Source organism: Carcharodon carcharias, chromosome 6 (assembly GCF_017639515.1).
Source record: "Carcharodon carcharias isolate sCarCar2 chromosome 6, sCarCar2.pri, whole genome shotgun sequence".
NCBI lineage: Eukaryota > Metazoa > Chordata > Chondrichthyes > Lamniformes > Lamnidae > Carcharodon > Carcharodon carcharias.
In genome coordinates, this window is record NC_054472.1 from 72,614,416 (window position 1) to 72,641,843 (window position 27,428).

General features: G+C 40.9%; 1 protein-coding gene across 1 annotated transcript in view; it reads left to right on the plus strand.

Annotated features, from left to right (window-relative positions):
• tpd52 (tumor protein D52) overlaps positions 1–27,428 on the plus strand; it is a 272,226-nt gene that overhangs the window by 149,273 nt on the left and 95,525 nt on the right. The gene's annotated exons all lie outside the window — the stretch shown is intronic.

The following is a 27,428-nucleotide window of genomic DNA, read 5'->3' on the forward strand; positions in this document are numbered from 1 at the left end:
CTATTCGATATGATTCATCAGTTGTTGGGACGTATGGCCCCCACATCTGGCGTCACATCAGCACTGAAATTCATATACACCACTAGGCAGCTCATTACTCATACAAGTCTAACAAACTTTTTTGTAACTTCTTTTCTAGCAGGGCTATGTGGTCATTTGTGGTGGTGAATTTGGATCTGTCATTGAAGATGGTTGGCATTTTGTCAATATAGTCATGCTTGTTAAAGATATTAATTCCAGTTCCATTATCTGACTTGCAAATATGTATGTCTGGGTTGGCCTTGAGGCCTCGCAATGCCACCAGAAAGTCAATGCTGCATGTGAAAAGTGGGCAAGTTATTGGGTATCCTGCAAAATGGATGTGCTAGCTCAGGTGGGCATGCTTTCGAGGACTCAGCATTTTCATTCGAAGCTAGTTTGTGGTGGGATGGCTGAGAATAAAGGAGTTCAAACTCTGCAAATACCTTTTCCCATTTGATTTGGGATATATGTGGTGTATGTGATAGGATTCGTCTTCATGGGTCACTACATCCATGTATGTACAGGCTGCCCAAGATACACAAAAGTGATGTCCCTTTATGGCCTATCTTATCTATGACTGATTCTGCACAACATGAATTTGCAAATGGTTGTGCGAGTTACTACATCCAGTCCTGAGTGAGTATTCCACATACACGGTGAATGATTCCTTTAGTTCTGTGATCACTATAAGCAATTTGCATATTGATAACCATGCCGTGTCCATGTGCTCATTCGATATTGCGAGCCTGTTTGCTCATGTGCTGCTCAAGGAAGCTTTAGATATTTGTGCCACATCATTATATCATGGCAATCTAGGCATGCTGCCATGTTTGAATCTGTTTTCATTGAACTTATGAATTTAGCAACTCGCACAGTTGAATTCAACTTCTATGATATTATGTATGTCCAAATAAATGGTGTTGCTGTGGGTTTTCTCTAGGGCCAGCTCTCATTAACATTTTCATTGGTCTCCATGAGAAATGCGTTTTCAATGGAATGACCCCTAACTTCCTACCCCTTGCATACTTGCTATATATACACCTTAATGCGCTCCGTCCCGCGCTCAAATTCATCCTTTAAATAGAGCAGTTGAACGAGCTCCCTCCCCCACAACGTGTTATTTTAGAAATCTGTGAATGGATTTTCTACTACTGTCTATCACAAGCTTACCTTCACTGGTCAGTATACGTTTTGGAATTCCTACAGTTCCACGTGCTACAAAATTGACCTTATTGGCAATCTCGTAATAGGGCCTGAGCCATTTGCTCACTGTGAAAGCTTGACTCCCAAATAGGGTGCATCAAAGCTATCCTGCAGAATAATGGTGACCCCGATCAGATCATTGTTTGCACATACTCGTGAATGGGCCTACGGCCACCACTTTCAGACCTAAAAAGTGCTCCGTCTACCTCAAATTAGCCTGGAAGTGTAAAGTATTTCAAAGATTTGAACAACAGGTGAGACTAGTGCTTCACGCTCTACAGTGGCAACATGAGTAGTGTTTTCCACTAACAGGACACAGCCATCAAGCCAAAAAGACATTCTGCTTACCACACAAATGAGCAGTAGGTTGCCAGGTGTGTAAGCTGTACATCCCAATGATTGGCGGATCATATCATATCCCTTCGGCTGTTTGCAATTGACGGAATATTGGCCGTACCCAACCAACCTGTGCTTGCAAAACTCAGAGCATAATGTCTAAAGTTAGATGTGATTCTGTGGTTGGACAGCACTTGCTGAATAATCCTGAGTATGCTAAGAATTACACTAAAAACCCATTTAAGATTATCAGTCAGGCTCGTAATGTATGCTTGCTAGAAACTACATATATCCATATGCATGGGCCTGTCCTTTGCCAGCAAAAGGAATATGTCCAGACATTGCACCCTTCTTGAATAAGCAAAAGCCTGGAGGACAGTTGATCTCTGGTTCATTCACCATGGCAAAGTCTCAAACAATCAGAGCTAACTTGCCAACCAATCAACCCCTCCTTTGCTCATACAATATAAGTTGTTATTCCCTTTGAAGTTAGGCATTCTTGCATTATGGAATTGAATCTAATTGCCTTTATTTCTGTGTTTGCAAAAAATACTTTTCTCTGGAATATTTTTATCCCTTTTAAATTGAATTTCTTTCAACACAGGCTGGAATATTGTAAAAAGGAATGTGCACAGGTTATTTTATTGCTTGAAAGAGTGAGCCATTTGATTGTATCTTTTTATATTTTAGCATAGAACCACTGATTTGAGTTGGAAGGAGGTACTACAAAATATGGAAGACAATGTTTTCATCTTTGTGTAAAACCACCACAAATAACCCACAAATATATTGCCAGGGTTCTAGATGAACAGTTAATGGAAGGTCAAAAAGAGTGACTATATATATGACATGTTTGAGCAAATATTTCCGTGAGGGCAGACAAAGAACTGAATAGGATGCTCCTAAGATTTAGCATAACGGATTCTTCAAGTGAAATGTATAGTCCAAAGGAGAAACACGGGTTCAGGTTTAGCAAAGGTTCTTTGATTTCCTTAATTTGGCATCTGATATTCTTGAACTAGGAAATGGCTCTAATTATCACAGTTGTTTCCCAAAGGTTATCAAACCTCACTTTTTTTTATTGCCCGTGACACTTTCCTAATGCTAATTGTTTTATAATTTAAGGCCATGCATTCATTGACAAATATCAAGATTACTGCCTTTTCTTGTATATGTTTGACTTCTATTGATTCATTGTAAAATCATTATTTCAAGACGGTGAAATTGGAAATCACGTCAGATCCATCAAATTATCTCAAATACAAAGTGTAGGGACATTTTTTCAGATTGGAGTTGAAGGTGAGTGACTTGATGCCTTGCAAATGTTTTTAGACCTGTACAGTCCCTGGCTGTGTGAGGGGATTGAAAATATTATGCCTACAGAGCATGATGGAGGCTTTTCTGCAGCAAGCTAGATACTTAGACACAATCTTATTCCGAATAGTCAGCTCTGTATACTTTTTGTTGTTATTGTTGATTATAAGCAGAAATGGGATAGCTAAGTATTGCTGCTTGTAGCTGCTTCTACCAGGAGTTCTGCTGTCATGGTATGTCATGCTCGCCTGTCTTGCACCATCCTCACACATTCACTGTAGTTCATTTGCAACCGCTCTGTGATGCCCTTAATCCAACTACCCCTTGGTTGGCCCCTCTTTCTGCTGCCCTCCACTTTGCCCTCTAGAAGAGATCTCTGTAGCTTTTCAGGTATAATCAAATGGCCAAAATGCTGACAATTTCTTTTCTTTTTTAAGAGTTATTTTTGTCCCTGCAATTTCAAGCATCTCTTCATTACCCTTATATCTGTATATGAAATTTTAAGCATAGATCTTAGCATCCACATTTCAAAGCCCGTTATTTACTGCCACAAATCTTTATCTATTGCCCAGGTTTCATAGGCATACAGGAAAGTGGATAGAATGTAGCATCTTTATTAGTTTTTTCCTTGTTACAAGCTTGAGTTTTCTTGTTAACACATCCTTCACCTTCAATAGATTACTTTTGGCTCTCTCTAGCCTTCTAACTTTGGTATTGTATCTACCATCTTCTGTTCTCGTTTGTCCTAAATAGACAAACTTATCTACCAGCTGAGTAAGAGTGCACATAATTGAATGTAATTATAAATTATTCTCATTTAAATTTAAAAGATATTCAGCTTTTCTATAGATAAAGAAAGACTTCCATTTATATAGCACCACCTTTCACAACCTCAGGACATCCCAAAGCACTTTACAATCAATGATAAAACTAAAAAACTGCAGATGCTAGAAATCCAAAACAAAAATAAAAATACCTGGAAAAACTCAGCAGGTCTGACAGCATCTGCGGAGAGGAACACAGTTAATGTTTTGAGTCCATATGACTCTTCAACAGAACTAAGGAAAAATAGAAAAGAGCTGAAACATAAGCCGGTTTAAGGGGGGTTGGGGCAAGTAGAACTGGATAGAGGGCCAGTGATAGGTGGAGATGTCATAGACAAAAGGACAAAGAGGTATTGAAGGTGGTGATATTATCTAAGGAATGTGCTAAATAAATGACATTAAGGATAGAAAGCAGGATGAGTAAGGTACAGATAGCCCTAGTGGGGGTGGGGTGGGGGGAAGGGATCGAAATAGGCTAAAAGGTAGAGATAAAACAATGGATGGAAATACATATAAAAATAATGGAAAAAGAAAAACCTATATAAATTATTGGAAAAAAGGGGGATCGGAAAGGGGTTGGGGATGGAGGAGAGAGTTCATGATCTAAACTTGTTGAACTCAATGTTAAGCCCGGAAGGCTGTAAAGTGTCTAGTCGGAAGATGAGGTGCTGTTCCTCCAGTTTGCGTTGAGCTTCACTGGAACAATGCAGCAGGCCAAGGACGGACATGTGGGCATGAGAGCAGGGTGGAGTGTTGAAATGACAAGTGACAGGGCGGTCTGGGTCATGCTTGTGGACAGACCGAAGGTGTTCCGCAAAGCAGTCACCCAGTCTGTGTTCAGTCTCCCTGGTGTAGAGGGGACCACATTGAGAGCAGCGGATTCAGTAAGCTAAATTGAGGGAAGTGCAAGTGAAATGCTGCTTCACTTGAAAGGAGTGTTTGGGCCCTTGGACGGTGAGGAGAGGGGAAGTAAAGAGGTAGGTGTTGCACCTTCTGCGGTTGCATGGGAAGGTACCCTGGGAGGAGGTTGAGGTGTACGGGGTGATGGAGGAGTGGACCAGGGTATCCTGGAGGGAACGATCCCTGTGGATTGCCGCCTTGGGGGTGAAGGGAAGATGTGTTTGGTGGTGGCATCATGCTGCAGTTGGCAGAAATGGTGGAGGATGATCCTTTGAATGTGGAGGCTGGTGGGGTGATAAGTAAGGACAAGGGGGACCCTATCATGGTTCTGGGAGGGAGAGGAGTTTTTAAAATATAAAGTGCTCTATAGTTATCCTGTTTGAAGAATGCAAAAAGCTGTATTTTAAGTTTGCTATTCTACAACCATTAACTGTAGACCCAATAATAAATTAAATTCTGGCCTGAAGTTTTAATTGAAATTAGCTATCAATATATGATCTCTTTGTAAGGCTATAATTGTAGCTTAAAATTATCAAACATCCTTGAAGCAGTTTAACCCTGCTTTAACTTGTAAAGATTACATTATATAATTTAGCACCAACACTGCAGAGCATTGCAGTCTACATGATTTCATACCAGATAATTTTAATGGATTGAGCACTGCTTATTGCTGAAAAGAGAGACATGTTGCCAAAGCTTTTCACCTCGCATTGATCAGGGCAAATGCAAGAATGCCAAATTTCAAATGATTACAACAATTTATACCACAGGAAAAAAGAGTACTGATTGGTAAGCAAGTTGACTCTGATTGGCTGAGGCATTGCTATGGCAAAAACAAAAGGGAACTATAGCCCCCACAACCTCCTGGGTAATTCAAAAGGGGCAAGGTTTGAATATATTCCTTCTGTTGCAGAGAACAGATCCCTGCATATGAATGTATGTCACTTCTAGCAAGTGTAAATTAGCCATGTTACAAGCTTGACTGATTAGCTTAAATTGGTTGTGAGTGTAGTTGTTTATGCACTCAGGATTGCAAATTGCTGAACTTACTAGTTAGATGAACTTTAAAGCTAGTTAGATGCCTTTATTGAAAAAAAAGTTGAACCTTTTATGAAGTCAAATTTCAACTTAATAGTTCTTGTTGCCTCTAACTGGGATATTGCTGTAGCAGGGAATGCCACACTTTCATGTGATAAATTGTCAAGTGATGTGATGTGCTTATAGTGCAGTGATCATTGTACACTCCCTCTCCAAAGCAAATGGGAAAATGGGCCTTTCACTAAACACCTGGAAAACTAAGGCAACAAAAACAAAAATTGCTGGAAAAACTCAGCAGGTGTGACAGCATCTGTGGAGAGAAAGAGTTAACGTCTTGAATCCAGATAACTTCTTCAGAACTAAAGAGAAGTAGAAATGTGGTGAACTATATATTGTATAAGGGGGGGTTGGGACAGATGAAGCTGGATAGAAGGCCAGTGATAGGTGGAGGCAAAGGAGAGATTGCAAAAGATGTCATAAACAAAAAGTCGAAGGGGTGTTGATGGTGGTGATACTGGCTAAAGGAGGTGCAAATGGTGACATCGAGAGTAGAAAGCAGGATGAGCCAGTGACAGATGGCCCTAGTGGGGGTGTGCTGGGGGGAGGAGACGGTGTGGGAGCAAGGATCAAAATAGGCTAGACGGTGGGGATAAACAATGAATGGAAATAAATTTTAAAAATAATAATAGAAATGGGGAGAAAAAAATGTATATATAAAAATTAAAAAATAAATATTTGAAAAAAGGGATCAAAAAGGGGTGAGGGTGGAGGAGAGAGTTCATGGTCTGAATTTGTTGAACTTAGCATTAAGTCCGAAAGGCTGTAAAGTAATTGGAAGATGAGGTGCTGTTCTTCCAGTTGAGTTGAGCTTCACTGGAACATTGCAGCAGGCCAAGGACGGGCATGTGGACATGAGAGCAAGGTGGTGTGTTGAAATGGCAAGCGACAGGAAGGTCTGGGTCATGCTTGCGGACAGATGAAGGTGTACCGCAAAGTGGTCACCCAGCCTGCGTTTGGTCTCTCCAATGTAGAGGAGACCACATTGGGAGCAGCGAATGCAGTAGACTAAATTGAGGGAAATGCAAGTGAAGCGCTGCTTCACTTGAAAAGAGTGTTTGGGCCCTTGGACGGTGAGGAGGGGAGAAGTAAAGGGGCAGGCGATTGCATGGGAAGGTGCGGTGGGAGGGTGTTGAGATTAGGGGGTGATGGGGGAGTGGACCAGAGTGTCCCGGAGGGAATGGTCTCTATGGAATGCTGACAGGTGGGGTGAAGAGAAGACGTGTTTGGTGGCAGCATCATGATGGAGATGGCGGAAAGCTAAGGTCCTCTTCCAATCAACTCCCACAACAAAGCACCTCCCCCCCAACAGTTAGGGTCAACAGTGAGATCTTGGAAAGTGTGGACCATGTTCTGTATCTCAGAACCCTCCTCTTGATCAAGGCAGACATAATTGATGAAATTCACCATTGCCACCAAAGTGCCAGCTCAGCCTTCGGCCAACTGAGGAAAAGCATATTTGAGGATCAGGATCACAAACTCAAGACTAAGATTATGGTTTATTGGGCAGCAGTGATCCCTGCACTCCTGTATGCTTTGGAGACTTGGACATCCAAGTAGCAGGTACCTCAAAGCATTGGAGAAGTACCACCAGTGGTACCTTTGGAAGATCCTCTAAATCCGGTGGCAAGAAAGGTGGTCCAATGGCAGCATCCCCACAGGCTAATTTGCCCAGCAGCGAGGCACTCATCATTCAAAACGAGCCTCGCTGGTCAGGATATGTCACTCGTACGCCTGACACCTGACTCCCAAAGCAATTGCTTACTTGGAACGTGGTTGCTGCAGGAGATTAGCAGAAAAGCTTTTGGAATGTCCTCAAAGTATCCCTGAAGAAGTCAAACATACCTACTGACTCATAGGAGAGCCTGGCTTGTGACTGACCAAAATGTAGAAGGCTTGTTTAGTAGGACAATGAGCACATTGAAAGACTTTGTTAGGAATGTGCAGAGGTGAAGTTGAAGTGTCAGAGGGAGTGCACATAGCTCCAAACAGCCTATTTACCTAACCGTTCATGCACCACCTGTCCCATATGTGGCAGAGTCTGCAGGTGGGGCATTGGACTTAACAGCCATTTCAGAGAGTCCATCAAATTGGAGTGAAGCAAGTCATTCCCGATCCTGAGGGACTTCCTAAAAAGAAGAGATTCATTTTGATGAGAACTGAAAACAGTTTTCTAAACACACATTGGTGCACCCCATCTGGTCCAGGTGACTGATTGGCCTTTAGCCCCATTAGTTTCCCTAACACTTTTTCTCTAGTCATAGTTATTGTATTTATTTCCTCCCCTCTTTTGCCCATGATTATTTAGTATTTTTGGTATGCTATTAGTGTCTTCTTCCATGAAGATTGATGTAAAGTATTTATTCAGCTCCTGTGCCATTTTCTAGTTCCCCATTAGTATTTCCCCAGCCTCATTCTCCAACTATTGGCTTTGGCCTCTTTCTTCCTTTTTATATATTTAAAGAAGCTCTTACTGTCCAATTTTATATTAATTGCTAGTTTGCCCTCAAAGTTTATTTTCTCCCTCTTTATTTATTTTTTGGTCATCTCCTGTTAGTTTTTAAAACTTTCCCAATCCTCTGGCATACCACTAATCTTTGCCACATTGTATGTTTTTTCTTTCACTTTGATACTATCCTTAATTTGCTTGGTTAACCATAGTTGGTTTATCTCCTTTCTACAATCCTTCTTCTTCACTGGGATATATCTTTGTTGTGAGTCATCAACTATTTTCTTAAACATCTGTCATTGTCCATCAACTGTCTTTTTTGCTAACCTCCTTTCCCAGTCCACTGCAGCCAGCTCTGCCCTCATCCCTTTGTAGTTACCCTTATTTAAGTTTAGCACAGATGTTTCCGAACTAAGTTTCTCATTCTCAAACTGAATGCTAAATTCCACCATATTATGGTCACTGTTTCCTAGGGGATCTTTTACTCTGAGGTCATTTATTAAACCTACCTCATTACACATTACCAGATCTAAGATAGCCTGATCCCTGGTTAGATCTACAACATATCGTTCTAGGAAACTGTCCCAAATACACTCTATGAATTCTTGCTCGTGGCTACCTCTGCCAATTTGATTTTCCCAATCTACATGGAGATTAAAGTCAGCCATGATTAATGTAGTGCCTCTTTTACATGCCCTCATTATTTCCTGATTTATTCTCTGTCCGACAGCATAGATACTGTGAGGGAGCCTATATACTACTCCCACCAGTGTTGTCTTCCCCTTGCTATTTCTTAGCTCCACTCGTATAAGTTCCACATCTTCTGATCCAAGATCATTTCTTGCTATCGCACTTATTTCATCTCGTACTAACAAAGCTACCCCACCACCTTTTCCTTTCTACCTGTTCTTTCGAAAAGTCACATACCCCTGAATATTTAGTTCCCAGCTTTGATCTCCTTGTAACCATGTCTCTGTAATGGCTGTAAGATCATACCCATTAACCTCTATTTGTGCTGTCAAGTCATTTATTTTGTTCCGAATACTATGTGCATTTAAGTAAAGAGCCATTAATTGTACCTTTTTACCATTTTTTTCCCCTTTGACCCTATTTACTGTTGTTTTTATATGTTTGTACACTCTGTCCCTTCCTGTCACACTCTGAGTATCATTACCTAAGTAGCTGCCCTGCAATGCTGCCATATCCTTTTGCTTTGTAAGCCTACTTATCCCCTCTCCAGAATGCCCCCCTCTATCCTTTATGTCAGGTATGACCCAAAATAGTGGAGATTTTCCCCCGATTCCCATTGGCTCCAGTTGTGCTAGGGCTCCTTGATGCCACACTCTGTGAAATGCTGCCTTGATGTCAAAAGCAGTCAGTCTCCCTCACCTCTGGAGTTCAGCTCTTTTGTCCATGTTTGGATCAAAGCTGTAATGAGGTCAGGAGCTGAGTGGCCCTGACAGAATCCAACTGAATGTCAGGTTATTACTAAGTGCCACTTGATAGTACCGTTGATGATACCTTCCATCACTTTGCTGGTGATGGAGAATAGACTGATGGGGCAGTAATTGACCTCCTTTGTTTTATAGGGCCCATTTGAGTTCTTTGCTAAGAATATTTATTTCCTTATTTTAATGGTTGACTAAAATAATTGCAATGAGTCTTTAATTTATTTCTCTGAGTGTTATTTATATACGTATACTAAAAATTAATTAGAAGTGTAATTGTAAAAAAAATTGAGCCCAAACTCATATTCAGTTTGAAACCAATCAGCTATTAAAATTTTGGAGCAATAACATAATGGGCTTGATCTTATTGAAATGGAGTATCTCGTGGCACATAGCTTTAGTGAGAATTTTTTTCTGCACTCTTCAGCTTTGCAAATTGTTGCACTATAACTGTAAGTGTGAGTTGATAAAGGACAATGGGGCATGTGAGACCTCATTGAACGACAGAACCAATGAGCTTTAAGGAACGGGAGAGAAACAAATGATGGAGGAGAATGAATTAGAATCAAATCAGGTACAGAAAAATACATAATGAGAGGGAAAGAAATATTGGATTAAGGGAAAGGGAAAGGAAGAATTTTTTAAAAATTGACACTTTTAAAATCTCTAACAATTGACTACATGCAGAAATGAGATTAGACACTTCAAATTGTTCCCATTCTGGACCAGAAAGGTTGGTTGACAATGCATTAACCATTATCATTTCATTGGAAGAGTACCTAAGAGTGGTGTTGTGGTAATGTCACTGGACTAATAATTCACAGACCCAAGGTAATGCTCTGGGGACCCGAGTTCAAATCCCGTCATGGCAGTCGGTGAAATTTGAATTCAGTAAGACTGTCAAATTAAAAGTCTGACCATTGTTGTTCCCTTTAGGGAAGAAAATGTGCGGTCCTTACCTGGACTACATGTGACTCCAGACCCCCACAGCAATGTGGTTGACTCTTAAATGCTCTCAGTTGTATCAAGCTGCTATGAAGTCTAAAAGGAGTGAAACCGGACGGACCAGCCTGACATAGTCATACTCATGGAATCATACCTCACGGACAATGTCCTAGACATCACCATTCCTGGGTATGTGCTGTCCCACCAGCAGGACAGACCCAACAGAAGTGGCAGCACAGTGTTATACCGTCACAAGGTAGTTGCCCTCAACATCAACTCCAGACCTCACGATGTCTCATGGCATCAGGTCAAACATGGACAAGGAAACCTCCTGCTGGTTACCTTTTGCTGATAAATTAGTACTCCTGTATGTTGAACACCACTTGGAGGAAGCACTGGGGGTGGCAAGGGTGCAGAATGTTCTCCGGGTTGAGGGAAAAACTTGACCTCATTCTCGCCAACCTGCCTGCCGCAGATGCATCTGTCCAGGACAGTATCGGTAGGATACCCACCCACTGCAGAGCCTTTGTGGAGACCAAGTTCCGCCTTCACATTGAGAATATCCTCCATTGTGTTAAGTGGGATAGATTTTGAACAGATCTAGTAACTCGACTGTGCAACCATGAGGTCGTGTGAGCCATCAGTAGCAGCAGAATTGTACTCAACCACAATCTGTAACCTCATGGCCTGGCATATCCCCCCACTCTACCATTACCACCTAGCCAGGGGACCAACCCTGGTTCAATGAAGAGTGCAGGAGGGCATGCAAGGAGAAGTACCAGGCATACCTAAAAATGTGGTGTCAATCTGGTGAAGCTACAACATGGGACTACTTGCTTGCCAAGCAGCATAAGGAATCAAGTGATAGACAGAGCTAAGCGATTCAACAGCCAATGAATTAGATCCAAGCTCTGCAATCCTGCCACATCCAGTTGTGAATGATGGTGGACAGCTAAACAACTCATTGGAGGAGGTGGCTCCACACTATCCCCATTCTCAATGATGGGTTATCCCAGCACATCAGTGCAAAAGATAAGATATTTGTAACAATCTTCACCCAGAAGTGCCGAGTGGATGATCCATCTCGGCCCCCTTCGGCGGTCCACAGCATCACAGATGCTAGTCTTCAGCCAATTTAACTCAATCCACTTGATATCAAAAAACGGCTGACGCCACTGGGTACTGCAAATGTTATGAGTCCTGACAATATTCTGACAATAGTACTGAAGACTTGTGCTCCAGAACTTGCCACGCTCCTAGCCAAACTGTTCCAGTACAGCTACAACATTGGCATCTACCTGGCAACGTGGAAAATTGCCCAGGTATTTCCTGTACACAAAAAGCAGGACAAATCCAGCCTGGCTAATGACCGCCCCATCAATCTGCCCCCCACCATCAGTAAAGTGATGGAAGGGGTCATCAACAGTGCTATCAAGCGGCACTTGCTTAACAATAACCTGTTCATTGATGCTCAGTTTGAGTACTGCCAGGGTCACTCAGCTCCTGACCTCATTACAGCCTTGGTTCAAACATGGAGTAAAGAGCTGAGCTCCGGAGGTGAGATGAGAATGACAGCCCTTGACATCAAGGCACTATTTGAACGATTGTGGCGTCAAGGAGCCCTTGCAAAACTGGTGTGAATGGGAATAAAGGGGAATACTCTCTGCTGGTTGGAATCATACCTAGTACAAAGGAAGATGGTTGTGGTTGTTGGAAGTCAGTCATCTCAGTTCCAGGACATCACTGCAGGAGTTCCTCAGGCTAGTGTCCTAGGCCCAACCATCTTCAGTTGCTTCATCAATGACCTCCCTTCTATCATAAGGTCATAAGTGGGGGTGTTCGCAGATTGTACAGTGTTCAGCCAGCTTGATTGGCGCCCCATCCACAGTCACTCCCTCCACCACTGACGCACAGTGGCAGCTATATGCACTGCAGGAATTCACCAAGCCTCCTTCAACAGCACCTTCCAAGCGCACGACCGCTACCATTTAGAAGGACAAGGGCAGCAGACAGATGGAACACCACCACCTGGAAATTCCCTTCCAGCCACTCACCATGCTGACTTGTAAATGTATCACCGTTCCTTCACTGTCTCTGGGTCAAAATCCTGGAATTCCCTCCCCAGCAACAGTGTGGGTGTACCTACACCACATAGACTGTAGCAGTTCAAGAAGGCAGCTCACCACCACCTTTTCAAGGACAATTAGGGATGGGCAGTAAATGCTGGCCTAGCCAGCGATGCTCACATACCATGAAAGAATAATAAAAAAATGCTTTTAATTTTCAGACTTAACTTTTTGCAGCAAGTTTAATGGGCAGGAAGTTCTTTTAGGAAGTGGGGTGCTAAGGGAAAACTGCTGTTTCTGTGAAGCAAACAGTGGAGAACATAAAGCAACCAGAAAGTTCCAAAGGTTCACAACTTGCAACCTATTTTGTAATCCCTTGAACTTGCTGGGCGATTTGACTATAAGTAACAGTATACATTGTTAAAAGTGCCATTTTTTTCCAGCAACATCCAAGGCAATATAGCAATTGAATCAATATTTCTCTGTGAAATTGTTAAGGGATTTGGATGTTCATCTGCCATTGTGCCTAACAGTTACAATATTTCTAATTCTCTTACAGAATTCGCTGTGGGAAACATGGAGGAAAGCTGCTTCTTTGAATGTTTGAGCAGCAGAATAGGAAGCCTAAATTCTCTCTCTCCACTCATACTCTATATAATCCATACACAATCCTAAAAGTGTGAAAATTTCATGCAAGTAGAAAGATAATGCGATGTCTGCCCCGTGATAAGATCTGTTGCTGTTATGAAGGCCAATTGAAATTGTGAATTTAAAAAGAGAAAATGGTACATCTTTAGTGATATCTTGCTAGCATCTTTAAATTTGAACCAAACCAGATTATCGAGAATTAAGTTATGGACGAATGCCTGATGGGGAGGTTTACTACTTCTGGAGTTTCTAGAAACCAGAAAGTATGCAGTCATAACACAAGTTTATCCTTCCCTCTCTGGTTTAGCCTGGTTCAGATTTCATGCAGTCAATGTACGGCGCTGCAGATGCACATGTTTAGCTTTAGCATCTTACATTCCAAGTTGATGATGGTGTTTCTCAGGTTTCACACTACAATCATTTGCTTCTTTCATGTCTGTTGAAATCTAATATTCGCATATTATTCCCTTTGGAGAACATTATTAAGCTTACTATATCTCTGACTAATCTTTTTCTTGTAATCTTGTATATCATGCAAACTCATGAAAAAGCCTAAGGTTGCCACTTTTGGTACTAAAAGGTGTCCAGTCTGTCTCAAAATACCAAGAAAGAGTAACAGATGAAGGTAGCCATATAATGCTGCTACTATGCTGCAGCAATACAAATGGTATTCTCCACCAACAGGATGCTGCTGTTAAGCCAAAAAGACGTTCTGCCTACTGCACAAATGAGTAATGTGGTATATGAATTTTAGTGTCTGGTGCAAGTGTGTGGGCCGTACATCCCAAAGACAGGTGGATCGTATCAAACAACACGTTGCTTCGGCTGTTCGCAACAGACAGAGTACTGACCATACTCAACCAGTCTGTGCTCGCAAAATTCAGAACATAGCATCCGACATTAGATGTGATTGCATGATTAGACAGTACTTACTGAGCAATCCTGAGTGTGCTAAGAATTACACTAACAGCCAATTTAAGATTATCAGTTGGGCTCACAATGTGACTTAAGGTGGCTAGAAGCTACATATATTCATACATAGGGCCCTGTCCTCTGCAAACAGAATATTTCCAAGCATTGCACCTTTTTCAATTAAACAAAAGTATGTGGGCAACGGTTCCCTGGTGCATTCCCTATGGCAACACCTTGACCAATCAGAGTCAACTTGCCCTTTTTTTTGAATCTAGACAAGAATCTTGGGGGAATAACTGTTCCCTTGTGCATTCTCCATACCATCACCTTGACCAATCAGAGTGCACATACCAACCAATCAGCACCCCTTTCACAAGCATTATATATTGTTCCCTTTGAAATTTGGTACTGCATCTTCCTGATGAGTTCAAGGTGAAAAACTTTAACAGCATGTCTTCTTTTTCAGCAGTACTCAAATTCTGTACTACCAAGTGACTAATCTTTTTCTACTTGACTATATGTGTTGCCTCTGAAAAGATGGGAGATGCAGCAGGTGGTACATTTGTCAGTCTTGAAATTTTCTACATTTATGATTTGGGATCTCTAAACAGTTGATGACTCTTGCTCTTATTGAATCTCAGCCAGGTTGATATCTTCACATTAGCAGTTGAATGTAAATGCTAACTATCTTTAATTCATAAACTGTAATTTTGCTGTTAAATGACCGTGGCATATTTATTAAGTAACTGGTGGATCACCTCTGGCATTGTTCACAGTTGGTAAGTAATAGTAAGTGGAGTTTCAGGGCATGCGAGTATTAGGAATGATGTGTTGAGAGTGTATTATGCTAGGATGCGGCAGTGGTAAAGAGTAACCTTTTGACATTGGAACATCACGATGGTGACAGATTGTGGGAGCATTGCTAGATGTGGCAGTACTGAGGAAAGATTTCTGAAGGTGGGTGAGTGGGAGGAGGGACATGGAGTTCTCTGGCGGAATCTAGGATCTGTGGCTGTGGGGAACTTGGGAACTGCAGACAATATCCTAGTATCCAGGAGAATTGGAGGCCTGCATATGGAGCTGCAGGTGATGGTGGTGATTCCAGGAATATAGTATAGGAAAAAGATACAGGGTCTGTTATGATTGGGGAGAGTAATTTTTTCTGAGCATTGAGTGGGGTTGGCTTGGATGTTAGTTATGCTAACAATGTTTTTCTTTAATTCATTGGATGTGGGCATTGCTAGGCCAGCATTCATTGCCATCCCTAATTCCCCTTGTTCAGAGGGTAGCTAAGAGCACATTGCTGAGGGTCTGAAGTCACCTGAAGTCTCAGACCGAGTAAGGACTGCAGCTTTCTTTCCCTGAAGAGCACGAGTGAACCAAATGGGTTTTTACAGCAATCGACAATGGTTTCATTGGACTTTTATTTCCAGATTTCTATTGAATTCAAATTCAAATTTGAATTGCCGTGGCAGGATTTGAACCCGGGTCCCCAGAGCATTATTAGTCTAGCAACAATGCCACTATGCCATCACTTCCCTGTGTGTGAATCTTTGCTCAGCGTGTAGATCTTTGCTCCCTACATGTGGATCTTTGCCCAGTGATGGGAAAGTTGTTGCCAGCCACCTCTCCCCACTCCTATAAAAGCCACCATGTTGCAGTTTTTGGGAACTGACTTTAGATTGCTGTTGTAATTTGAGGTTCGGTATTTATAAAATAACTTAAAGCTGATTCTGAGGTCATGATCAAGGATGTAACAATAGAGCATTTATGGGATTGGGCGGGAATAGTGAGTGAGAGAATCACGACAGCAGGAGAGAATGATGGGGAGGATCACGACCAGCTATAACAGGTAGTAGGAGGCAATGCAGAGAGTTGAGGGATTAAAGGCCACCAGCAGTTAGAAATGTAGAGAGGTAATGGAAAGAACCAGGCATTACTTCTAACACAATTATGAACCAAACGTCAGATAAGTGGCGAGCTTTACACACAGGCTTTGGGCAGGTGCGCTGTGGAGAATAGTGTCACATATAAAATAATTGGGAATTCGCAGTAGCATTAGAAGCAAGTATAATAAATGAGTTTTGAACATGATAGAAAAAACATTATGGGAAGTAAGTGTTAGACTTGCAGGAAGTCCAAGCTGTGCTCAGATTTTTAATGGACAGCATATGGTTACAGAAATGATCAAGGTGCCTCAAAGTTATAGAGGTTGACAGCACAGAAAAAGGCCCTTTGGCCCATCGAGTCTGCACTGGTCAAACAAGTACCTACCTATTCTAATCCCATTTTACAGCACTAGGTCCATAGCCTTGTATGCCATAGCATCGCAAGTGCACATCCAAATACTTCTTAAATGTTATGAGGGCTTCTGCCTCTACCACCCTTTCAGGCAGTGAGTTCCAGATTCCTACCACCCTCTGGGTGAAAGATTTCTTCCTCACATCCCCTCTAAATCTCCTGCCCCTTACCTTAAATCTATGCCCCCAGGTTATTGCTCCCTCCACCAGGGGGAAAAGTTCCTTCCTGTCTACCCTATCTATGCCCCTTATAATTTTATACACCTCAATCATGTCCCCCCTCTGCCCCAGGGAAAATAATCCCAGTCCATCCAATCTCTCCTCATAAAACTTTCCAGCCCAGGTGACATCCTGGTAAATCTCCTCTGCACTCTCTCTAGTGTAATCACATCCTTCCTATATTGCAGATTCCAGAACTGCACGCAATACTCTAGCAGTGGCTTAACCAGCGTTTTACAGAGTTTCAGCATAATCCCTGCTCTTATATCCTATGCCTCAGCTAATAAAGGCAAGAATCCCATATGCCGCCTTAACCGCCTTGTCTACCTGTCCCGCTATCTTAAGGGACCGATGGACATGCACACCAAGGTCCCTCTGATCCTCGATCTTCCCAGGGTCCTACCGTTCATTGTATATTCCTGTGCTTTGTTTGCCCTGCCTAAGTGCATCACCTCACACTTATCCAGATTAAATTCCATTTGCCACTGATCAGCCCATCTGACTAGCCAGTCTATATCCTCCTGTAATCTAAGGCTATCCTCCTCACTATCTACCACCCCACCAATTTTCATGTCATCCGCGAACTTACTGATCAACCCTCCAACATTCAAGTTTAAATCGTTTATATATACCACAAACAGCAAGGGACTTAGAGTGGTAAAACATTATTGCATCATCTTTTTCTCCACTACTCTTTTATATTTATTGTTTAGTGTATTAATACATTTTTTTTAAAAACTGAGGGTGATTAAATTGTTTGTTTTATAATTTTGATAATTTTTTCATGTAGAGAGTCTTATCTAATTGCTACTAAGAAGCTACAAAAGTTAACTCATTTTAGATTTATAAAGCTACGTAAAATATAGTATAATTTAATAGTATGCTTATCAGAATTGCTAAATTTACTTGACAAAATGGCTCCATATGGGTCACAAATAGCTTTGCCTGTAGCCTCATCATTTATTTAGCAAGCGAGTCATTTATTTCCTGGTGAAGTTGCGGACTTCCATCACTTAATTTTATAACTGTTCAGTTTAGGCACAAATTCACTTATTGTTAGTAACAGTCTGCTTTGCACCATTCATTTTAAGCAACATGTCCAGCCATTGGAGTGCTGGGCACCTTCTATGGACATTTTCGGAAACGGTTATGCTTTCAGACATTAAGTGGGTGAGGGTTGAACATAGATAAAATGCCTGGATTACAACCATTTCAGTCAGTAGCAGGCAGTGTTAAGTTTAATGCTAATTGCTGCCATTCTGGATTCTGAAATTTGCCACCGTTCCAATGTTACTTAAGCAGTTCACCATTACGTCAAAATTACTCGAGCAAAATATTGCATAAAACAATATTACCTTACTGTTAACATAAGATATAGGATTTCATAAACCCATCGGTAATACCATTTGTTTAATGACGACTTTAGAAAATTTGAAATGCAAATTTATTATCTCCCTTTCCCCCATGCCACCCCCCCCCCCCCCCCCCCCCCCCCCCCCCTCACCCACCAGCTGAGGTTCTGCACAACCAACCCTTCCTGTAAGTGGAAATAGTCTTCCTATAATCCAGAATGTGCTTTAAAATGCCCATTGTGTGGATAAACAACAGAATGTTTAGGGATTGTTCAGAGATCTTTATCACTGTACACGAACTAACTAAAATGTATCATGCCGCCTCATGATTCTCTTTGTCTTTGGGAAGTGGATTTAACATATACCCTGAGATTTAAACTATAATACGTAGGACAGGCAGATGAGCAAAATTTAGTACAAAGCAATGTATTTATAGTAGGAAAGCTATAATACTATGGACCTGCACAATAGAACTATTTGCCTCTTGAGCCAAACTATTGCAGTGCAACCATGACATTGGTGATGTGCAAAATTGCTCAGATATGCCCTCTTTACAAAAAGCAGGATAAATCTAACTAGTCAGTCACTAGTCTGTTTCTACTCATCAGGAAAATGTTGGGAGGAGTTATCAACAGTGCCACCAAATAACACCAATAATCTGCTTGGGTTCTTCTAGACCTGCTTGGCCCCAGGCCTTGTCACAGCCTTAATCCGGATGTGGATAGAAGAGCTGAGTGCCAGAAGGGAGAATATTAAGATACCATTCAACCAAATATGACACCAAGGACCCTAGCAAAACTGAAGTCAATGAGGGCCAAGAGCAAGATCTTCCAATGGCTCGAACCGTAGCTGAAGCAAAAGAAGTTAGTTGCTGTTTGTTGAAAGTCCGTCTTGTAGTGCCTGGACTACAATGTAGGAATTCTTCATTGAAATATTCTCAGTCCAACCATATTTAGCTGCTTCATTGTGACCTTCCCTCCATCATGGAGTCCGGATTATTGACAATCGTACAGCCCCCGTGTGATCATCAAGGATACCAATAAACGGATGCATTTGGATATCTCTACAGTCAACCCAATGTTAGCATGTTAAAATCTATTTTCTTTCAACTGGAACCAGTCACAGATGACTACTACATATGCAGTTTCCTTTTGACACCCAATCACCCAATCTTGTCAAATGTGTTTTTAAAATATTTTTCTTAAAATATGGGAAACATTGACAATGTCTCATTTATTGTTCATTCCTAGCTGTACTGAGAAACTAGCAGTGGCCTTTTTGAAAAGGCTGGCCATTTTGTTCATGAATCAAGGTTGTTAACTCCTCTGGCACTGTTAATAGTAAAGGAGTCAAAACAATAATCTAATGCAGACAAAAGTACATTTTAGCAACAGAGAGATGAAAATGTAAAGCCTTTCTACAATATCCCTTTGTGTGTGGTTTTACTAGAGGCTTTACTACATTATATTTCCCATTCCCCAAAACCAAAAAATTTCTTGGTCTCTGATGTTTTTCACTGGTGACACAATCAAAATTGGGAGATCAGTGTGGGGAATCATTGCCACAGACACGCATGCTACTTGTCTGTGGCATAGCACTTCAGAGCAACTTTTCTTTACTGCACTCTTGATGTGTATTCTAAAGTAAAATTAGAGAAACATAGGATGTCTCATAAAATATTTTACTGTTTTATGTGGGAGAAATGCTTCCCATTTGTTTTTAAATTGCTATACAATAAATATCAATACATTTTGTTAGCTTATGTAATCATTGCAAAACTGGACAGAACATTAGGCACAAACTGTTCTAATTCTTGAGGCTGCTGTTTTAGGATTAACAAATGTACCTTGAATCCAAGTCATACGTTTTGATAGTATTTTTTAAATTCAGTTTCTGCCCCCCATCCCCATTCTGGTTGACCTCTCAAGGGAGCTCCTTTCTTTAACCAAACAAGAGTAGTGTGAGCTTGGGTACAAGAAGGCTGCCTCCCATGCTCCTTACTAGAATGACATTGGAATAGATTTTTGTTTTCACCAAATGGGTGGAAATCTGCCAGAGCACATCACCTGCTCTTTATAGAAGTTTTCCGATTCTCATGTCATTACAATTGTTGGAATACCAACCATGTGAGTTTTAGAAAGGCTGGATGGTTTGTCCTGCCAGATTACAGCCTATGTGGTGAAGTCAAAAATCTACCCCATTGTATTTTACAGGTACTGGATCCCATAATCAGGAAGCTCGAGACCAAACATGTGTCAGATTTGGGAATTTTGCGGATTTGGTCTAAGGGCTAGCATGTGCTTACAATGCATAAAGTAAAGTATGAGGATTAAAGAATAAATGGGATTTCCCTTTTATTCATTTACAGGATGTGGGCATCGCTGGCTAGGCCAGTATTTATTGCTCATCCCTAATTGCCCTTGAGAAGGTGGTGGTGAGCTGCCTTCCTGAACTGCAGCAGTCCATGTGGTGTAGGTACACCTACAGTGCTGTTAGGGAGGGGGTTCCAGGATTTTGACCCAGCAACAGTGAAGAAACAGCGATATAGTTCCAAATCAGGTTGGTGAGTGGCTTGGAGGGGAACTTCAAGGTGGTGGTGTTCCCATGTGTCTGCTGCCCTTGCTCTTCTAGATGGTAGCAGTAGTGGGTTAGGAAGGTGCTGCTAAGGAGAACCTTATAGAGCCTTAGAGTCTACAGCACAGAAAAAGGCCCTTTGGCCCATCAGGTTTGCACCAGTCATACAAGTACCTAACTATTCTAATCCCATTTTACAGCACTAGGCCCATAGCCTTGAATGCCATGGCATCACAAGTGCACATCCAAATACTTCTTAACTGTTATGAGGGCTTCTGCCTCTACCAACCTTTCAGGCAGTGAGTTCCAGATTCCCACCACCCTCTGGGTGAAAAAATTCTTCCTCACATTCCCTCTAAACCTTGCCCCTTACCTTAAATCAATGCCCCCTGGTTGTTGATCCCTCCACCAAGGGGAAAAATTCCTTCCTGTCTCCCCTATCTATGCCCCTCGTAATTTTATACACTCCAATCACGTCCCACTTCAATCTCCTCTGTTCCAAGGAAATAACCCCAATCCATCCAATCTCTCCTCATAACTAAAACTCTGCAGCCCAGGTGACATCCTGGTAAATCTCCTCGGCACTCCCTCTAGTGCAAACATATCCTTCCTATAATGTGGATTCCAGAACTGCATGCAATACTCTGGCAGTGGCCTAACCAGCGTTTTATACCGTTCCAGCATAATCTCCCTGCTCTTATATTCTGTGCCTTGGCTAATATAAGCAAGTATCCCATATGCCTTCTTAACCACCCTGTCTACCTGTCCTGCTACCTTAAGGGACCGGTGGACATGTACACCAAGGTCCTCTGATCCTCGGCACTTCCCAGGGTCCTACTATTCATCGTGTATTCCTATGCCTTGTTTGTCCTGCCCAAATGCATCACCTCACACTTATCCGGATTAAATTCCATTTGCCACTGATCAGCCCATCTGACCAGCCAGTCTATATCCTCCTGTAATTTAAGGCTATCCTCCTCACTATTTACCACCCCACCAATTTTCATGTCATTCGAGAAATTACTGATCAATCCTCCTACGTTCAAGTCCAAATCTTTTATGAATACCACAAACAGCGAGGGACCCAATAATAATCCCTGTGGAACTCCACTGGACACAGGCATCCAGTGACAAAAACACCACTCGACCATCACCCTCTGCTTCCTGCCACTCAGCTAATTCTGGATCCAATTTGCCAAATAGCCTTGGATCCCATGGGCTCTTAACTTCATTATCAGCCTCCCATGTGGGACCTTATCAAAAGCCTTGCTGAAGTCCCAGGTAGACTATGTCAAATGCATTGCCCTCATCTGCACACCTGGTCACCTCTTCGAAAAATTCAATCAAATTGGTCAGACAGGACCTCCCCTTAACAAAAGCCATGCTGACTGTCCTTGATTAATCCCTGCCTCTCCAAGCATAGATTAATTCTGTCCCTCAGAATTGCTTCCAATAGTTTCCCCACCACTGAGTTTAGACTGACTGGCCTGTAGTTCCCTGGTTTATCCCTTCCTCCCTTCTTGAATAGCAGTACCACATTGGCTGTCCTCCAGTCCTCTGGCACTTCTCCAGTGGCCAGAGAGGTATTGAAAATTATTGCCAGCTCCCCTGCTATCTCCTCCCTTGCCTCACTACAAATGGGATACATTTCATCTGGGCCTGGAGATTTATCTACTTTTAAGCCTGCCAGACCACTTAGAACCTCCTCCCTTTCTACGCTAATTTCTTTAATTATATCACAGCCCTTCTGCCTGATTTCCGTATCCACATCGCCCCTCTCACTTGTGAACACCAACACAAAGTATTCATTTAGAACCCTACCTACGTCTTCTGGCTCCACACACAAATTACCACTATGGTCCTTAATGGGCCCTTCTCTTTCCCTAGTTATCCTCTTACTTTTAATGTACTTGTAAAATAACTTTGGATTTTCCTTTATTTTACCTGCCAATGTTTTTTAATGCACCTTTTTTGCTCTCCTAATTTCCTTTTTAAGTTCCCCCCCTACACATTCTATACTCCTGCAGGACTTCCACTGTTTTGAGCCCTCGGCATCTGCCATTAGCCTCCCTTTTTCTCTTTATCCAATCCCTGGATTTGTTGGTCCCACCCTTTATCTTTACTGGAATATGTTGGCCCTTTACACTCCCTATTTCCTTCAAAATTCCTTCCTATTTCCTTGGTGAGTTCAAATTACTACCAAGCGCCAGCTTCGAATGTAGCTGGTTATTGGGCCCTTCTTCACTTCGGGACACTGGATAAGGGGTCCAGTACCTGTATTTTGTTTGCTCAGTGCTTCTTGTACCATTCCAAGTGAAAACTAATGCAATTTGTTCTATATAACCCTTTGGATTTGAATGTTGGCCAAAGTTTAGATTTCTAAATTTATAGTTGTTTACATACCAGAGTTATACTTGTGGCATAATTTTTTTTGTTTTAGTTAGTTATCTGTAGTATTTTATGAAAGTTGTAGTGTAGACAGTTACAATATGTTAAATTTAAGTATGGTGTTGGTCATGACTCAGTGGTAGCACTCTTACCTGAGTCAGAAGGTTGTGGATTTGTTCCACTCAAGAGACTTAAGTCGTGATTTAGGCTGATACTCCAGTGAAATATTGAGGGTGTGCTGCACTGTAGGAGGTGCCATCTTTTGGGCGAAATGTCTTCTCTCTCAGGTGGGTGTAAAAAATCTCATTGTACTATTCCAAACAGGTCATGGGAGCTCTACCTGATGTCTCAGTTGATATTTATTAACAAGCATCATGAAAGCAGTTTATCTGGTTGTCATCACATTGCTTTTTGGGGAATTTTGCTGTGCATGAATTGGCATTTCCTACATGACAATAGTGATTTAAAAAATGTACTTGATTGGCTATAAACTGCTTTGGGACATCCTTAGTGTGTGAATGGCATTATAAATGCAAACCTTTTTTTCCTTTTTAAATTTATGTTTTTATATACTGTTGCTGTTATTAATGCTCATTAGTATGAGGGATGCCAGTGCTGGTGAAGGGAATGCTTTGTACAATTAGCATTATCAACATTCCAATATATTACCAAAGTATTGACCAGCTGAAAATTGGGAGCATAGAAATATTAGCAGAACAAGCTATTGAATGAAAGTCATTCTCCAAATGGGGTTATTGCCTTTCTAAGTGAGATAGCCAACTTATTGCCATTGTGTGTAGGATTCTGATAGTTTGTGATGTGGATCAGGAACTGTGTTGAGACTGCAGACACTTTGCCTTGAAACCCAAGTTGGGAGACACGAGTCATTTCTCCCATTGATTTGATTTGGTTTCAAATTGAGATCCCATTGAATTTTCTGTGATCCCAATCTTTAAGTTATTTCTCATACTCTACTTTTCAATGAAACAACAAATAATAAATCAGAAATTCAAGACAGACAACTTATGATTTTGTACAAGGAAATTGTTTGGTAATTATCGCTGAAATATTACCATCGGTTTACAGTGTTTCAGCACATCGAAATGCAGAAATATTTCATGGAGTACCAATAGGAATGAAAATCCTATTTAATGTTACCGTTATGTATTTGAGAAACTTGCACAATAATTTCTTACTCCGTATACTCGTTGAGGACAGTTGATGCCCGAACAGTTACGAAAAGAGCAAGATTTTTTTTCTCTCCATTTCTTGCCAAATATTGAAACTTTATCCCCTTTTAGCTCTAATGAGTGATTCCAGCAGTCAGCATGAGAATAAAAGAAAAACTTGAGAAGCTATCCTGTCAAATTAGACAGAAGCTTCTCACAAATATAACCTTTTAGTAAACAGGAAAACATAATAAGAGTATTAAATGCAATTAGATCTCTAATTTGCATTGCCAGAGAGAAGTTCTTTTGTGTAGCAATAGATTTCATAAGGCACATGGATTGAAGTAGGTGTGTGACTCTTGTTTGTTGCATATTCCATACTCTACTATTAAATTGATGTCAGTGCTGTTTATCTTAGGACTTGGAATACTTAAAGACATCAGGTTTGATAAATAAGGCAAGTTATCTCAAAAAGTGTCATGTGAAATGTTTTTGACTCTTTCTTAATATTAAAACTGTCTCCTACCCTTTAACCATTCATGCTTTTTAGGTTAAATAGTTCTGTCTGTCTGTTGTTCTAGTGATCCCAGTACTTGCTAAAAGTGTGCATTGGTCGTACTGTTACCATTGGATGATGCTGTAAGCATATTGGGCAAGTAACTCTAATTCTAGCTATACTACAGCATGGATCATTGTTTTTGTCATGGATCATAAGAGAATAAATGTCATTAAACATTTTCAATTATAATCGACTAATCCAACTTTTTGTGAAGTGTAAGACAACTTCATATCAGTATAACATTCTGGATAAACTGCCTTCTGTTAAAGTACCATATCAACTTGATGAGGGCCTTGTTACCCATGAATGATTGTTGACGAGGTTTTCTTTAGCTAAGTATATAGTGCCATAAGAATTCAAGCTACAACAAAGTTTTTAATGTGGATGTATTAATTTAAGGATTTTGGAATTTTCAAAATTTTATTTGCATAGTAGGAAGGACTTCTTCCAAAAATATATCCATGCTTTCTATGAACTGAAATATTACCTAGTAGTGGTCATGGACCTAGCACACTCCAGGTGAACAATATGCCAACATGGACACCAGTAACAAAAAATCTGGACCTTGATGGCTGACAAGCAAATAATGCTCTGATAGACCATATGTTTCAGGCAGCAAGTCAAATTTATTTTTTAAAAATAAAAATATTAAAAATAAAAACGATTGTGAATAGATAAATTAGTATTTCTCACTTAGCTAACAGAAGCTGTTGTAAAATAACAACATATCTGAAATATCTAAAGTTCCTGTCATTTTCTGTAGTGTTATGCTGTATTGCAAATTTATGCATTTCCCTGATTACCCCTGCGCTTGCTGACCTACATTGGTTCCCAGTCAAGCAACATCTTGTTGCTTCTCATCCTTGTTTTCAAATCCCTCCATGGCCTCACCACTCCCTATTTCTAATTCCTCCACCCCACCAGCCTTCACGATATCTGCTCTCCTCTAATTCTGGCCTCTTGAGCATTCCCACGTTTAATTGCTCTATCAGTTGCCTAAACCTCGGCTCTGAATTACTCTCTCTACACCTCTCTGTGCCTCTACCTTGCTTTCCTCTTTTAAGACACTCCTTAAACTTACCTCTTTGATCAAGTTTTTGGTCATCTGACCTAATATCTCCTTATCTGGCTCAGTATCAAATTTTGTTTTATGTGAAGCAGCTTGGAACATTTTATTACAATAAAGGTGCTACATAAATATAAGTTGCTGTTTCTTGAACTTGTCTCTCTTTGCAGTATAACTCCAATATTCTCTAAAGTCAGAATTTTTAGAAAAAAATGCTTGGGTAATTTGTTGGACTTGAGAACCTTGTAAACTCACTGCAATGTTTTTAATGTTATGAGAAAGTGGAAACTCTTGCTGATGCTTTCCTAATTTTAAAAACTTTGGTGTAAAGCTCAATACATATATGTAAGCACGAATTCATAGAGCTTACTCCTGGTGGGTAGTGTGCAGTTCACAATCATGCTCTGCTTTCAGTATAACTTCAGCATTGCTGGCTTCTCACTGCCGATTTAGAAATCAGACTAATAATGCAGCACAATTGTAGTAATGTACAAAAAAAATGTACAGTGGCATTTGCCATGTGTAGTAAATTACAGCTATTAAATGATTATCACCAGAGTTGAATGTTAAAGCCAGAAATTTGCCAAGATTTTGTTTATTTTCAATGAAGATTTCCGTAGGTATTTATAGAAGTGCTTGAGACAAACAAATGTTTACTTACTGCTTTTCTAGGACTGACTTTGGCTTGAACAAAGATTTTTTACATACAAAATAAAATGCACTTAATTGGAATGATTATTATGTGAAGATTTGCAGAAGTCTTTATTTCTCTAGATCATACACAGGTCATCTCGGTTCCTAAGGAGACCATGAGACAATTCAAAGATTCTCCAAGACTGCTAGATTTTAGCCAGTCTGTCCCCAAACTTCTTAATTTTCTGTAATTGCAGACCTAGGAGCACATTGTTTTTCTTGCTGTATTCCAGTAAATTGTCTTGCTAACATTATTTTTGGAAGTTAAAATAGAAAGGGTCCCTTGAAGTCTGCTAATAGAAACATAGAATGGTTGTAGCATAGCAGGACGTCATTTGGCCTGTTTGGTTGGTGCCTTCTCTCTGCAGATGGAATGGAATACTCACTCAAAAGATTTGAAGTCTACTGCTCTGACTGCTTTATCGGTGGTAGCAGGAATTATACACTTTATTTAGATCTTTAGTTACACCTTTGGCCTGGGGTTCGCCGTCAATGGTGAAGTGATGGCACTCGCTGCTGGCCTCAAAGAAAGCTGTCCACAGAGGTCTATTTTATCTCTGTGGCATGGATTTTTCCTTTCCTGACATCAGTTTGAATCCAATGCCAAGCCACGGGGATCTCCAGGCACCCAGCAACAATGATGTCGCCAAGTAGGATAAGCAGCCAATCACACTGAAATATTTTCATAGACAGCAAAGCAGGAGGTAAAATCTACTGACTCTCTTTAATCAAAATTTACTGGATAGCAAGATATAGTGTTTGGGACAAAAAGTAGAAGCTGAAAGTATAAAACTTGAAAAAAATATAATCGTTTTCCATGATGGAGACATTTTAAATTCCACAAATATAACTTAATTTTTCAGGAGCAGTGAGGCTGTTTAGCAGTAATTATGAACCAAGTATGTCGTTAAAAACACACCTAAACCTCATTCACTGGGGTGCAACTT